This window comes from Podarcis liolepis (assembly GCF_965112155.1).
Source record: "Podarcis liolepis genome assembly, chromosome: 7".
NCBI classification, from domain to species: Eukaryota; Metazoa; Chordata; class Lepidosauria; order Squamata; family Lacertidae; genus Podarcis; species Podarcis liolepis.
Window position 1 is genome coordinate 16,578,203 of NC_139561.1, and position 16,955 is coordinate 16,595,157.

The following is a 16,955-nucleotide window of genomic DNA, read 5'->3' on the forward strand; positions in this document are numbered from 1 at the left end:
GCAGAAAATATTTTTTTGAAAAAATCCCTAAGCCCCGGGGTCACAATTTCAGCAAAAATCTGACTTTTGGCAATTCACTCAAAAATGGTGCCAACCGGTTGCAAATGCTCCCCTGAAAGCTTTGGCGATGGAAACAGAAGGCTTTCTATCCAAGGCCAAGAAATCAGCCCTCAAAAACCTAACCGGAAGAAAATACTTTTTTGAAAAAATCCCTAAGCCCCGGGGTCACAATTTCTGCAAAAATCTGACTTTTGGCAATTCACTCAAAAATGGTGCCAAAAGTTGAAAATGATCCCCTGAAAGCTTTGGCGATGGAAACAGAAGGCTTTTTATCACAGGACATGAAATCAGCCCTCAAAAACTTTACCGGCAGAAAATATTTTTTTGAAAAAATCCCTAAGCCCCGGGGTCACAATTTCAGCAAAAATCTGACTTTTGGCAATTCACTCAAAAATGGTGCCAACCGGTAGCAAATGCTCCCCTGAAAGCTTTGACGATGGAAACAGAAGGCTTTTTATCACAGGACAAGAAATCAGCCCTCAAAAACTTAACCGGCAGAAAATATTTTTTTTAAAAAAAATCCCTAAGCTCCGGGGTCACAATTTCAGCAAAAATCTGACTTTTGGCAATTCACTCAAAAATGGTGCCAAAAGCTTGATAATGCTCCCCTGAAAGCTTTGGCTACGGAAACCGAAGGCTTTTTATCACAGGACAAGAAATCAGCCCTGAAAAACTTAACCGGCAGAATATATTTTTTTGATAAAATCTCCAAGCCCCGGGGTCACAATTTCAGCAAAAATCTGTCTTTTCGCAATTCACTCAAAAATGGTGCCAAAAGCTTGAAAATGCTCTCCTGAAAGGTTTGGCACTTGAAACAGAAGGCTTTTCATCACAGGACAAGAAATCAGCCCTTCAAAAACTTAACCGGCAGAAAATATTTTTTTGAAAAAAAAATCCCTAAGCCCCGGGGTCACAATGTCAGCAAAAATCTGACTTTTGGCAATTCACTCAAAAATGGTACCAAAAGTTGAAAGTGCTCTCCTGAAAGATTTGGCACTTGAAACAGAAGGCTTTTTATAACAGGACAAGAAATCAGCCCTCAAAAACCTACCCGACAGAAAATATTTTTTTGAAAAAATCCCTAAGTCCCGGGCTCACAATTTCAGCAAAAATCTGACTTTTGGCAATTCACTCAAAAATGGTGCCAAAAGCTTGAAAATGCTCTCCTGAAAGGTTTGGCACTTGAAACAGAAGGCATTTTATTACAGGACAAGACATCAGCCCTCAAAAACTTAACCGGCAGAAAATATTTTTTTGAAAAAATCCCTAAGCCCCGGGGTCACAATTTCAGCAAAAATCTGACTTTTGGCAATTCACTCAAAAATGGTGCCAAAAGCTTGAAAATGCTCTCCTGAAAGGTTTGACACTTGAAACAGAAGGCTTTTTATCACAGGACAAGAAATCAGCCCTTAAAAACTTAACCGGCAGAAAATATTTTTTTGAAAAAATCCCTAAGCCCCGGGGTCACAATTTCAGCAAAAATCTGACTTTTGGCAATTCACTCAAAAATGGTGTCAAAAGCTTGAAAATGCTCTCCTGAAAGGTTTGGCACTTGAAACAGAAGGCTTTTTACCACAGGACAAGAAATCAGCCCTCAAAAACTTAACCGGCAGAAAATATTTTTTTGAAAAAATCCCTAAGCCCCGGGGTCACAATTTCAGCAAAAATCTGACTTTTGGCAATTCACTCAAAAATGGTGCCAAAAGTTGAAAATGATCCCCTGAAAGCTTTGGCGATGGAAACAGAAGGCTTTTTATCACAGGACAAGAAATCAGCCCTCAAAAACTTTACCGGCAGAAAATATTTTTTTGAAAAAATCCCTAAGCCCCGGGGTCACAATTTCAGCAAAAATCTGACTTTTTGCAATTCACTCAAAAATGGTGCCAACCGGTAGCAAATGCTCCCCTGAAAGCTTTGACGATGGAAACAGAAGGCTTTTTATCACAGGACAAGAAATCAGCCCTCAAAAACTTAACCGGCAGAAAATATTTTTTTTAAAAAAAATCCCTAAGCTCCGGGGTCACAATTTCAGCAAAAATCTGACTTTTGGCAATTCACTCAAAAATGGTGCCAAAAGCTTGAAAATGCTCTCCTGAAAGGTTTGGCACTTGAAACAGAAGGCATTTTATTACAGGACAAGACATCAGCCCTCAAAAACTTAACCGGCAGAAAATATTTTTTTGAAAAAATCCCTAAGCCCCGGGGTCACAATTTCAGCAAAAATCTGACTTTTGGAAATTCACTCAAAAATGGTGCCAAAAGCTTGAAAATGCTCTCCTGAAAGGTTTGACACTTGAAACAGAAGGCTTTTTATCACAGGACAAGAAATCAGCCCTTAAAAACTTAACCGGCAGAAAATATTTTTTTGAAAAAATCCCTAAGCCCCGGGGTCACAATTTCAGCAAAAATCTGACTTTTGGCAATTCACTCAAAAATGGTGTCAAAAGCTTGAAAATGCTCTCCTGAAAGGTTTGGCACTTGAAACAGAAGGCTTTTTACCACAGGACAAGAAATCAGCCCTGAAAAACTTAACCGGCAGAAAATATTTTTTTGAAAAAATCCCTAAGCCCCGGGGTCACAATTTCAGCAAAAATCTGACTTTTGGCAATTCACTCAAAAATGGTGCCAACCGGTTGCAAATGCTCCGCTGAAAGCTTTGGCGATGGAAACAGAAGGCTTTTTATCACAGGACAAGAAATCAGCCCTCAAAAACTTAACCGGCAGAATATATTTTTTTGATAAAATCTCCAAGCCCCGGGGTAACAATTTCAGCAAAAATCTGTCTTTTCGCAATTCACTCAAAAATGGTGCCAAAAGCTTGAAAATGCTCTCCTGAAAGGTTTGGCACTTTAAACAGAAGGCTTTTCATCACAGGACAAGAAATCAGCCCTCAAAAACTTAACCGGCAGAAAATATTTTTTTGAAAAAAAAATCCCTAAGCCCCGGGGTCACAATTTCAGCAAAAATCTGACTTTTGGCAATTCACTCAAAAATGGTACCAAAAGTTGAAAGTGCTCTCCTGAAAGATTTGGCACTTGAAACAGAAGGCTTTTTATAACAGGACAAGAAATCAGCCCTCAAAAACCTACCCGACAGAAAATATTTTTTTGAAAAAATCCCTAAGTCCCGGGCTCACAATTTCAGCAAAAATCTGACTTTTGGCAATTCACTCAAAAATGGTGCCAAAAGCTTGAAAATGCTCCCCTGAAAGCTTTGGCGACGGAAACCGAAGGCTTTTTATCACAGGACAAGAAATCAGCCCTGAAAAACCTAACCGGAAGAAAATACTTTTTTGAAAAAATCCCTAAGCCCCGGGGTCACAATTTCAGCAAAAATCGGACTTTTGGCAATTCACTCAAAAATGGTGCCAACCGGTTGCAAATGCTCCCCTGAAAGCTTTGGCGATGGAAACAGAAGGCTTTTTATCACAGGACAAGAAATCAGCCCTCAAAAACTTAACCGGCAGAATATATTTTTTTGATAAAATCTCCAAGCCCCGGGGTCACAATTTCAGCAAAAATCTGTCTTTTCGCAATTCACTCAAAAATGGTGCCAAAAGCTTGAAAATGCTCTCCTGAAAGGTTTGGCACTTTAAACAGAAGGCTTTTCATCACAGGACAAGAAATCAGCCCTCAAAAACTTAACCGGCAGAAAATATTTTTTTGAAAAAAAAATCCCTAAGCCCCGGGGTCACAATTTCAGCAAAAATCTGACTTTTGGCAATTCACACAAAAATGGTACCAAAAGTTGAAAGTGCTCTCCTGAAAGATTTGGCACTTGAAACAGAAGGCTTTTTATAACAGGACAAGAAATCAGCCCTCAAAAACCTACCCGACAGAAAATATTTTTTTGAAAAAATCCCTAAGTCCCGGGCTCACAATTTCAGCAAAAATCTGACTTTTGGCAATTCACTCAAAAATGGTGCCAAAAGCTTGAAAATGCTCTCCTGAAAGGTTTGGCCCTTGAAACAGAAGGCTTTTTATCACATGACAAGAAAACTTGTCCACAAAAACTTGACCGGCAGAAAATATTTTTTTTGAAAAAATCCCTAAGCCCCGGGGTCACAATTTCAGCAAAGATCTGACTTTTAGCAATTCACTCAAAAATGGTGCCAACCGGTAGCAAATGCTCCCCTGAAAGCTTTGACGATGGAAACAGAAGGCTTTTTATCACAGGACAAGAAATCAGCCCTCAAAAACTTAACAGGCAGAAAATATTTTTTTTAAAAAAAATCCCTAAGCTCCGGGGTCACAATTTCAGCAAAAATCTGACTTTTGGCAATTCACTCAAAAATGGTGCCAAAAGCTTGAAAATGCTCCCCTGAAAGCTTTGGCGACGGAAACCGAAGGCTTTTTATCACAGGACAAGAAATCAGCCCTGAAAAACTTAACCGGCAGAAAATATTTTTTTGAAAAAATCCCCAAGCACCGGGGTCACAATTTCAACAAAAATCTGACTTTTGGCAATTCACTCAAAAATGGTACCAAAAGTTGAAAGTGCTCTCCTGAAAGATTTGGCACTTGAAACAGAAGGCTTTTTATAACAGGACAAGAAATCAGCCCTCAAAAACCTACCCGACAGAAAATATTTTTTTGAAAAAATCCCTAAGTCCCGGGCTCACAATTTCAGCAAAAATCTGACTTTTGGCAATTCACTCAAAAATGGTGCCAAAAGCTTGAAAATGCTCTCCTGAAAGGTTTGGCCCTTGAAACAGAAGGCTTTTTATCACATGACAAGAAAACTTGTCCACAAAAACTTGACCGGCAGAAAATATTTTTTTTGAAAAAATCCCTAAGCCCCGGGGTCACAATTTCAGCAAAGATCTGACTTTTAGCAATTCACTCAAAAATGGTGCCAACCGGTAGCAAATGCTCCCCTGAAAGCTTTGACGATGGAAACAGAAGGCTTTTTATCACAGGACAAGAAATCAGCCCTCAAAAACTTAACAGGCAGAAAATATTTTTTTTAAAAAAAATCCCTAAGCTCCGGGGTCACAATTTCAGCAAAAATCTGACTTTTGGCAATTCACTCAAAAATGGTGCCAAAAGTTGAAAATGATCCCCTGAAAGCTTTGGCGATGGAAACAGAAGGCTTTTTATCACAGGACAAGAAATCAGCCCTCAAAAACTTTACCGGCAGAAAATATTTTTTTGAAAAAATCCCTAAGCCCCGGGGTCACAATTTCAGCAAAAATCTGACTTTTGGCAATTCACTCAAAAATGGTGCCAAAAGCTTGAAAATGCTCTCCTGAAAGGTTTGGAACTCGTAACAGAAGGCTTTCTATCACAGGACAAGAAATCAGCCCTCAAAAACTAAACCGGCAGAAAATGTTTTTTTGAAAAAATCCCTAAGCCCCGGGGTCACAATTTCAGCAAAAATCTGACTTTTTCAATTCACTCAACAATGGTACCAAAAGTTGAAAATGCTCTCCTGAAAGGTTTGGCACTTGAAACAGAAGGCGTTTTATCACAGGACAAGAAATCAGCCCTCAAAAACCTACCCGGCAGAAAATATTTTTTTGAAAAAATCCCTAAGCCCCGGGGTCACAATTTCAGCAAAAATCTGACTTTTGGCAATTCACTCAAAAATGGTGCCAAAAGTTGAAAATGATCCCCTGAAAGCTTTGGCGATGGAAACAGAAGGCTTTTTATCACAGGACAAGAAATCAGCCCTCAAAAACTTTACCGGCAGAAAATATTTTTTTGAAAAAATCCCTAAGCCCCGGGGTCACAATTTCAGCAAAAATCTGACTTTTGGCAATTCACTCAAAAATGGTGCCAAAAGCTTGAAAATGCTCTCCTGAAAGGTTTGGAACTCGTAACAGAAGGCTTTCTATCACAGGACAAGAAATCAGCCCTCAAAAACTAAACCGGCAGAAAATGTTTTTTTGAAAAAATCCCTAAGCCCCGGGGTCACAATTTCAGCAAAAATCTGACTTTTTCAATTCACTCAACAATGGTACCAAAAGTTGAAAATGCTCTCCTGAAAGGTTTGGCACTTGAAACAGAAGGCGTTTTATCACAGGACAAGAAATCAGCCCTCAAAAACCTACCCGGCAGAAAATATTTTTTTGAAAAAATCCCTAAGCCCCGGGGTCACAATTTCAGCAAAAATCTGACTTTTGGCAATTCACTCAAAAATGGTGCCAAAAGCTTGAAAATGCTCCCCTGAAAGCTTTGGCGACGGAAACCGAAGGCTTTTTATCACAGGACAAGAAATCAGCCCTGAAAAACTTAACCGGCAGAAAATATTTTTTTGAAAAAATCCCCAAGCACCGGGGTCACAATTTCAGCAAAAATCTGGCTTTTGGCAATTCATTCAAAAATGGTGCCAAAAGCTTGAAAATGCTCTCCTGAAAGATTTGGCACTTGAAACAGAAGGCTTTTTATCACAGGACAAGAAATCAGCCCTCAAAAACCTACCCGGCAGAAAATATTTTTTTGAAAAAATCCCTAAGCCCCGGGGTCACAATTTCAGCAAAAATCTGACTTTTGGCAATTCACTCAAAAATGGTGCCAAAAGTTGAAAATGATCCCCTCAAAGCTTTGGCGATGGAAAAAGAAGGCTTTTTATCACAGGACAAGAAATCAGCCCTCAAAAACTTTACCGGCAGAAAATATTTTTTTTAAAAAATCCCTAAGCCCCGGGGTCACAATTTCAGCAAAAATCTGACTTTTGGCAATTCACTCAAAAATGGTGCCAAAAGCTTGGAAATGCTACCCTGAAAGGTTTGGAACTCGTAACAGAAGGCTTTCTATCACAGGACAAGAAATCAGCCCTCAAAAACTAAACCGGCAGAAAATGTTTTTTTGAAAAAATCCCTAAGCCCCGCCCGGGTCACAATTTCAGCAAAAATCTGACTTTTTCAATTCACTCAACAATGGTACCAAAAGTTGAAAATGCTCTCCTGAAAGGTTTGGCACTTGAAACAGAAGGCGTTTTATCACAGGACAAGAAATCAGCCCTCAAAAACCTACCCGGCAGAAAATATTTTTTTGAAAAAATCCCTAAGCCCCGGGGTCACAATTTCAGCAAAAATCTGACATTTGGCAATTCACTCAAAAATGGTGCCAGCCGGTTGCAAATGCTCCCCTGAAAGCTTTGGCGATGGAAACAGAAGGCTTTTTATCACAGGACAAGAAATCAGCCCTCAAAAACTTTACCGGCAGAAAATATTTTTTTGAAAAAATCCCTAAGCCCCTGGGTCACAATTTCAGCAAAAATCTGACTTTTGGCAATTCACTCAAAAATGGTGCCAAAAGCTTGGAAATGCTACCCTGAAAGGTTTGGCACTCGTAACAGAAGGCTTTCTATCACAGGACAAGAAATCAGCCCTCAAAAACTTAACCGGCCGAATTTTTTTTTTTTCAAAAAATCCCTAAGCCCCGGGGTCACAATTTCAGCAAAAATCTGACTTTTGGCAATTCACTCAAAAATGGTGCCAACCGGTTGCAAATGCTCCCCTGAAAGCTTTGGCGATGGAAACAGAAGGCTTTTTATCACAGGACAAGAAATCAGCCCTCAAAAACTTAACCGGCAGAAAATATTTTTTTGAAAAAATCCCTAAGCCCCGGGGTCACAATTTCAGCAAAAATCTGACTTTTGGCAATTCATTCAAAAATGGTGCCAAAAGCTTGAAAATGCTCTCCTGAAAGATTTGGCACTTGAAACAGAAGGCTTTTTATCACAGGACCAGAAATCAGCCCTCAAAAACTAAACGGGCAGAAAATGTTTTTTTCAAAAAATCGCTAAGCCCCGGGGTCACAATTTCAGCAACAATCTGACTTTTGGCAATTCACTCAAAAATGGTACCAAAAGTTGAAAATGCTCTCCTGAAAGGTTTGGCACTTGAAACAGAAGGCTTTTTATCACAGGACAAGAAATCAGCCCTCAAAAACCTACCCGGCAGAAAATTTCAGCAAAAATCTGACTTTTGGCAATTCACTCAAAAATGTTGCCAAAAGCTTGAAAATGCTCTCCTGAAAGCTTTGGCGACGGAAACCGAAGGCTTTTTATCACAGGACAAGAAATCAGCCCTGAAAAACTTAACCGGCAGAATATATTTTTTTGAAAAAATCCCTAAGCCCCGGGGTCACAATTTCAGCAAAAATCTGTCTTTTCGCAATTCACTCAAAAATGGTACCAAAAGTTGAAAGTGCTCTCCTGAAAGATTTGGCACTTGAAACAGAAGGCTTTTTATAACAGGACAAGAAATCAGCCCTCAAAAACCTACCCGACAGAAAATATTTTTTTGAAAAAATCCCTAAGTCCCGGGCTCACAATTTCAGCAAAAATCTGACTTTTGGCAATTCACTCAAAAATGGTGCCAAAAGCTTGAAAATGCTCTCCTGAAAGGTTTGGCCCTTGAAACAGAAGGCTTTTTATCACATGACAAGAAAACTTGTCCACAAAAACTTGACCGGCAGAAAATATTTTTTTTGAAAAAATCCCTAAGCCCCGGGGTCACAATTTCAGCAAAGATCTGACTTTTAGCAATTCACTCAAAAATGGTGCCAACCGGTAGCAAATGCTCCCCTGAAAGCTTTGACGATGGAAACAGAAGGCTTTTTATCACAGGACAAGAAATCAGCCCTCAAAAACTTAACAGGCAGAAAATATTTTTTTTAAAAAAAATCCCTAAGCTCCGGGGTCACAATTTCGGCAAAAATCTGACTTTTGGCAATTCACTCAAAAATGGTGCCAAAAGCTTGAAAATGCTCCCCTGAAAGCTTTGGCGACGGAAACCGAAGGCTTTTTATCACAGGACAAGAAATCAGCCCTGAAAAACTTAACCGGCAGAAAATATTTTTTTGAAAAAATCCCCAAGCACCGGGGTCACAATTTCAACAAAAATCTGACTTTTGGCAATTCACTCAAAAATGGTACCAAAAGTTGAAAGTGCTCTCCTGAAAGATTTGGCACTTGAAACAGAAGGCTTTTTATAACAGGACAAGAAATCAGCCCTCAAAAACCTACCCGACAGAAAATATTTTTTTGAAAAAATCCCTAAGTCCCGGGCTCACAATTTCAGCAAAAATCTGACTTTTGGCAATTCACTCAAAAATGGTGCCAAAAGCTTGAAAATGCTCTCCTGAAAGGTTTGGCCCTTGAAACAGAAGGCTTTTTATCACATGACAAGAAAACTTGTCCACAAAAACTTGACCGGCAGAAAATATTTTTTTTGAAAAAATCCCTAAGCCCCGGGGTCACAATTTCAGCAAAGATCTGACTTTTAGCAATTCACTCAAAAATGGTGCCAACCGGTAGCAAGTGCTCCCCTGAAAGCTTTGACGATGGAAACAGAAGGCTTTTTATCACAGGACAAGAAATCAGCCCTCAAAAACTTAACAGGCAGAAAATATTTTTTTTAAAAAAAATCCCTAAGCTCCGGGGTCACAATTTCAGCAAAAATCTGACTTTTGGCAATTCACTCAAAAATGGTGCCAAAAGCTTGAAAATGCTCCCCTGAAAGTTTTGGCGACGGAAACCGAAGGCTTTTTATCACAGGACAAGAAATCAGCCCTGAAAAACTTAACCGGCAGAAAATATTTTTTTGAAAAAATCCCCAAGCACCGGGGTCACAATTTCAACAAAAATCTGACTTTTGGCAATTCATTCAAAAATGGTGCCAAAAGCTTGAAAATGCTCTCCTGAAAGATTTGGCACTTGAAACAGAAGGCTTTTTATCACAGGACAAGAAATCAGCCCTCAAAAACTTTACCGGCAGAAAATATTTTTTTGAAAAAATCCCTAAGCCCCGGGGTCACAATTTCAGCAAAAATCTGACTTTTGGCAATTCACTCAAAAATGGTGCCAAAAGCTTGAAAATGCTCTCCTGAAAGGTTTGGAACTCGTAACAGAAGGCTTTCTATCACAGGACAAGAAATCAGCCCTCAAAAACTAAACCGGCAGAAAATGTTTTTTTGAAAAAATCCCTAAGCCCCGGGGTCACAATTTCAGCAAAAATCTGACTTTTTCAATTCACTCAACAATGGTACCAAAAGTTGAAAATGCTCTCCTGAAAGGTTTGGCACTTGAAACAGAAGGCGTTTTATCACAGGACAAGAAATCAGCCCTCAAAAACCTACCCGGCAGAAAATATTTTTTTGAAAAAATCCCTAAGCCCCGGGGTCACAATTTCAGCAAAAATCTGACTTTTGGCAATTCACTCAAAAATGGTGCCAAAAGCTTGAAAATGCTCCCCTGAAAGCTTTGGCGACGGAAACCGAAGGCTTTTTATCACAGGACAAGAAATCAGCCCTGAAAAACTTAACCGGCAGAAAATATTTTTTTGAAAAAATCCCCAAGCACCGGGGTCACAATTTCAGCAAAAATCTGACTTTTTCAATTCACTCAACAATGGTACCAAAAGTTGAAAGTGCTCTCCTGAAAGATTTGGCACTTGAAACAGAAGGCTTTTTATAACAGGACAAGAAATCAGCCCTCAAAAACCTACCCGACAGAAAATATTTTTTTGAAAAAATCCCTAAGTCCCGGGCTCACAATTTCAGCAAAAATCTGACTTTTGGCAATTCACTCAAAAATGGTGCCAAAAGCTTGAAAATGCTCTCCTGAAAGGTTTGGCCCTTGAAACAGAAGGCTTTTTATCACATGACAAGAAAACTTGTCCACAAAAACTTGACCGGCAGAAAATATTTTTTTTGAAAAAATCCCTAAGCCCCGGGGTCACAATTTCAGCAAAGATCTGACTTTTAGCAATTCACTCAAAAATGGTGCCAACCGGTAGCAAGTGCTCCCCTGAAAGCTTTGACGATGGAAACAGAAGGCTTTTTATCACAGGACAAGAAATCAGCCCTCAAAAACTTAACAGGCAGAAAATATTTTTTTTAAAAAAAATCCCTAAGCTCCGGGGTCACAATTTCAGCAAAAATCTGACTTTTGGCAATTCACTCAAAAATGGTGCCAAAAGCTTGAAAATGCTCCCCTGAAAGTTTTGGCGACGGAAACCGAAGGCTTTTTATCACAGGACAAGAAATCAGCCCTGAAAAACTTAACCGGCAGAAAATATTTTTTTGAAAAAATCCCCAAGCACCGGGGTCACAATTTCAACAAAAATCTGACTTTTGGCAATTCATTCAAAAATGGTGCCAAAAGCTTGAAAATGCTCTCCTGAAAGATTTGGCACTTGAAACAGAAGGCTTTTTATCACAGGACAAGAAATCAGCCCTCAAAAACTTTACCGGCAGAAAATATTTTTTTGAAAAAATCCCTAAGCCCCGGGGTCACAATTTCAGCAAAAATCTGACTTTTGGCAATTCACTCAAAAATGGTGCCAAAAGCTTGAAAATGCTCTCCTGAAAGGTTTGGAACTCGTAACAGAAGGCTTTCTATCACAGGACAAGAAATCAGCCCTCAAAAACTAAACCGGCAGAAAATGTTTTTTTGAAAAAATCCCTAAGCCCCGGGGTCACAATTTCAGCAAAAATCTGACTTTTTCAATTCACTCAACAATGGTACCAAAAGTTGAAAATGCTCTCCTGAAAGGTTTGGCACTTGAAACAGAAGGCGTTTTATCACAGGACAAGAAATCAGCCCTCAAAAACCTACCCGGCAGAAAATATTTTTTTGAAAAAATCCCTAAGCCCCGGGGTCACAATTTCAGCAAAAATCTGACTTTTGGCAATTCACTCAAAAATGGTGCCAAAAGCTTGAAAATGCTCCCCTGAAAGCTTTGGCGACGGAAACCGAAGGCTTTTTATCACAGGACAAGAAATCAGCCCTGAAAAACTTAACCGGCAGAAAATATTTTTTTGAAAAAATCCCCAAGCACCGGGGTCACAATTTCAGCAAAAATCTGACTTTTTCAATTCACTCAACAATGGTACCAAAAGTTGAAAATGCTCTCCTGAAAGGTTTGGCACTTGAAACAGAAGGCGTTTTATCACAGGACAAGAAATCAGCCCTCAAAAACCTACCCGGCAGAAAATATTTTTTTGAAAAAATCCCTAAGCCCCGGGGTCACAATTTCAGCAAAAATCTGACATTTGGCAATTCACTCAAAAATGGTGCCAGCCGGTTGCAAATGCTCCCCTGAAAGCTTTGGCGATGGAAACAGAAGGCTTTTTATCACAGGACAAGAAATCAGCCCTCAAAAACTTTACCGGCAGAAAATATTTTTTTGAAAAAATCCCTAAGCCCCTGGGTCACAATTTCAGCAAAAATCTGACTTTTGGCAATTCACTCAAAAATGGTGCCAAAAGCTTGGAAATGCTACCCTGAAAGGTTTGGCACTCGTAACAGAAGGCTTTCTATCACAGGACAAGAAATCAGCCCTCAAAAACTTAACCGGCCGAATTTCTTTTTTTTTCAAAAAATCCCTAAGCCCCGGGGTCACAATTTCAGCAAAAATCTGACTTTTGGCAATTCACTCAAAAATGGTGCCAACCGGTTGCAAATGCTCCCCTGAAAGCTTTGGCGATGGAAACAGAAGGCTTTTTATCACAGGACAAGAAATCAGCCCTCAAAAACTTAACCGGCAGAAAATATTTTTTTGAAAAAATCCCTAAGCCCCGGGGTCACAATTTCAGCAAAAATCTGACTTTTGGCAATTCATTCAAAAATGGTGCCAAAAGCTTGAAAATGCTCTCCTGAAAGATTTGGCACTTGAAACAGAAGGCTTTTTATCACAGGACCAGAAATCAGCCCTCAAAAACTAAACGGGCAGAAAATGTTTTTTTGAAAAAATCGCTAAGCCCCGGGGTCACAATATCAGCAACAATCTGACTTTTGGCAATTCACTCAAAAATGGTACCAAAAGTTGAAAATGCTCTCCTGAAAGGTTTGGCACTTGAAACAGAAGGCTTTTTATCACAGGACAAGAAATCAGCCCTCAAAAACCTACCCGGCAGAAAATTTCAGCAAAAATCTGACTTTTGGCAATTCACTCAAAAATGTTGCCAAAAGCTTGAAAATGCTCTCCTGAAAGGTTTGGCACTGGAAACAGAAGGCTTTTCATCACAGGACAAGAAATCAGCCCTCAAAAACTTAACAGGCAGAAAATATTTTTTTTTAAAAAAATCCCTAAGCTCCGGGGTCACAATTTCAGCAAAAATCTGACTTTTGGCAATTCACACAAAAATGGTGCCAAAAGCTTGAAAATGCTCCCCTGAAAGCTTTGGCGACGGAAACCGAAGGCTTTTTATCACAGGACAAGAAATCAGCCCTGAAAAACTTAACCGGCAGAAAATATTTTTTTGAAAAAATCCCCAAGCACCGGGGTCACAATTTCAGCAAAAATCTGACTTTTGGCAATTCATTCAAAAATGGTGCCAAAAGCTTGAAAATGCTCTCCTGAAAGATTTGGCGACGGAAACCGAAGGCTTTTTATCACAGGACAAGAAATCAGCCCTGAAAAACCTACCCGGCAGAAAATATTTTTTTGAAAAAATCCCTAAGCCCCGGGGTCACAATTTCAGCAAAAATCTGACTTTTGGCAATTCACTCAAAAATGGTGCCAACCGGTTTCAAATGCTCGCCTGAAAGCTTTGGCGATGGAAACAAAAGGCTTTCTATCGCAGGACAAGAAATCAGCCCTCAAAAACCTAACCGGAAGAAAATACTTTTTTGAAAAAATCCCTAAGCCCCGGGGTCACAATTTCAGCTAAAATCTGACTTTTGGCAATTCACTCAAAATTAGTGCCAAAAGCTTGGAAATGCTCCCCTGAAAGGTTTGGCACTCGTAACAGAAGGCTTTCTATCACAGGACAAGAAATCAGCCCTCAAAAACTTAACCGGCCGAAAATATTTTTTTGAAAAAATCCCTAAGCCCCGGGGTCACAATTTCAGCAAAAATCTGACTTTTCGCAATTCACTCAAAAATGGTGCCAAAAGCTTGGAAATGCTACCCTGAAAGGTTTGGCACTCGTAACAGAAGGCTTTCTATCACAGGACAAGAAATCAACCCTCAAAAACTTAACCGGCAGAAAATATTTTTTTGAAAAAATCCCTAAGCCCCGGGGTCACAATTTCAGCAAAAATCTGACTTTTGGCAATTCACTCAGAAATGGTGCCAAAAGTTGAAAATGCTCCCCTGAAAGCTTAGGCACTTGAAACAGAAGGCTTTTTATCACAGGACAAGAAATCAGCCCTCAAAAACCTAACCGGAAGAAAATACTTTTTTGAAAAAATCCCTAAGCCCCGGGGTCACAATTTCAGCAAAAATCTGACTTTTGGCAATTCACTCAAAAATGGTGCCAACCGGTTTCAAATGCTCGCCTGAAAGCTTTGGCGATGGAAACAGAAGGCTTTCTATCACAGGACAAGAAATCAGCCTTCAAAAACTTTACCGGAAGAAAATTCTTTTTTGAAAAAATCCCTAAGCCCCGGGGTCACAATTTCAGCAAAAATCTGACTTTTGGCAATTCACTCAAAAATCGTGCCAAAAGCTTGGAAATGCTACCCTGAAAGCTTTGGCGATGGAAACAGAAGGCTTTCTATCACATGACAAGAAATCAGCCCTCAAAAACTTTACCGGCAGAAAATATTTTTTTGAAAAAATCCCTAAGCCCCGGGGTCACAATTTCAGCAAAAATCTGACTTTTGGCAATTCACTCAAAAATGGTGCCAACCGGTTGCAAATGCTCCCCTGAAAGCTTTGGCGATGGAAACAGAAGGCTTTTTATCACATGACAAGAAATCAGCCCTCAAAAACTTAACCGGTAGAAAATATTTTTTTGAAAAAATCTCTAAGCCCTGGGGTCACAATTTCAGCAAAAATCTGACTTTTGGCAATTCACTCAAAAATGGTGCCAACCGGTTTCAAATGCTCGCCTGAAAGCTTTGGCGATGGAAACAGAAGGCTTTCTATCACAGGACAAGAAATCAGCCCTCAAAAACCTAACCGGAAGAAAAATTTTTTTTGAAAAAATCCCTAAGCCCCGGGGTCACAATTTCAGAAAAAATCTGACTTTTGGCAATTCACTCAAAAATGGTGCCAAAAGCTTGGAAATGCTACCCTGAAAGGTTTGGAACTCGTAACAGAAGGCTTTCTATCACAGGACAAGAAATCAGCCCTCAAAAACCTAACCGGAAGAAAATACTTTTTTGAAAAAATCCCTAAGCCCCGGGGTCACAATTTCAGCAAAAATCTGACTTTTGGCAATTCATTCAAAAATAGTGCCAAAAGCTTGGAAATGCTCCCCTGAAAGCTTTGGCGATGGAAACAGAAGGCTTTCTATCACAGGACAAGAAATCAGCCCTCAAAAACTTTACCGGCAGAAAATATTTTTTTGAAAAAATCCCTAAGCCCCGGGGTCACAATTTCAGCAAAAATCTGACTTTTGGCAATTCACTCAAAAATCGTGCCAAAAGCTTGGAAATGCTACCCTGAAAGGTTTGGCAATCGTAACAGAAGGCTTTCTATCACATGACAAGAAATCAGCCCTCAAAAACTTTACCGGCAGAAAATATTTTTTTGAAAAAATCCCTAAGCCCCGGGGTCACAATTTCAGCAAAAATCTGACTTTTGGCAATTCACTCAAAAATGGTGCCAACCGGTTGCAAATGCTCCCCTGAAAGCTTTGGCGATGGAAACAGAAGGCTTTTTATCACATGACAAGAAATCAGCCCTCAAAAACTTAACCGGTAGAAAATATTTTTTTGAAAAAATCTCTAAGCCCTGGGGTCACAATTTCAGCAAAAATCTGACTTTTGGCAATTCACTCAAAAATTGTGCCAACCGGTTTCAAATGCTCGCCTGAAAGCTTTGGCGATGGAAACAGAAGGCTTTCTATCACAGGACAAGAAATCAGCCCTCAAAAACCTAACCGGAAGAAAATACTTTTTTGAAAAAATCCCTAAGCCCCGGGGTCACAATTTCAGCAAAAATCTGACTTTTGGCAATTCACTCAAAAATGGTGCCAAAAGCTTGGAAATGCTACCCTGAAAGGTTTGGCACTCGTAACAGAAGGCTTTCTATCACAGGACAAGAAATCAGCCCTCAAAAACTTAACCGGCAGAAAATATTTTTTTGAAAAAATCCCTAAGCCCCGGGGTCACAATTTCAGCAAAAATCTGACTTTTGGCAATTCACTCAGAAATGGTGCCAAAAATTGGAAATGCTCCCATGAAAGCTTTGGCACTTGAAACAGAAGGCTTTTTATCACAGGACAAGAAATCAGCCGTCAAAAACTTAACCGGCAGAAAATATTTTTTTGAAAAAATCCCTAAGCCCCGGGGTCACAATTTCAGCAAAAATCTGACTTTTGGCAATTCACTCAAAAATGGTGCCAAAAGCTTGAAAATGCTCTCCTGAAAGGTTTGGGACTTGAAACAGAAGGCTTTTTATCACAGGACAAGAAATCAGCCCTCAAAAACTTTACCGGCAGAAAATATTTTTTTAAAAAAATCCCTAAGCCCCTGGGTCACAATTTCAGCAAAAATCTGACTTTTGGCAATTCACTCAAAAATGGTGCCAAAAGCTTGGAAATGCTACCCTGAAAGGTTTGGCACTCATAACAGAAGGCTTTCTATCACAGGACAAGAAATCAGCCCTCAAAAACTTAACGGGCCGAAAAAATTTTTTTTTCAAAAAATCCCTAAGCCCCGGGGTCACAATTTCAGCAAAAATCTGACTTTTGGCAATTCACTCAAAAATGGTGCCAACCGGTTGCAAATGCGCCCCTGAAAGCTTTGGCGATGGAAACAGAAGGCTTTTTATCACATGACAAGAAATCAGCCCTCAAAAACCTAACCGGAAGAAAATACTTTTTTGAAAAAATCCCTAAGCCCCGGGGTCACAATTTCAGCAAAAATCTGACTTTTGGCAATTCACTCAGAAATGGTGCCAACCGGTTGCAAATGCTCCCCTGAAATCTTTGGCGATGGAAACAGAAGGCTTTTTATCACAGGACAAGAAATCAGCCCTCAAAAACTTA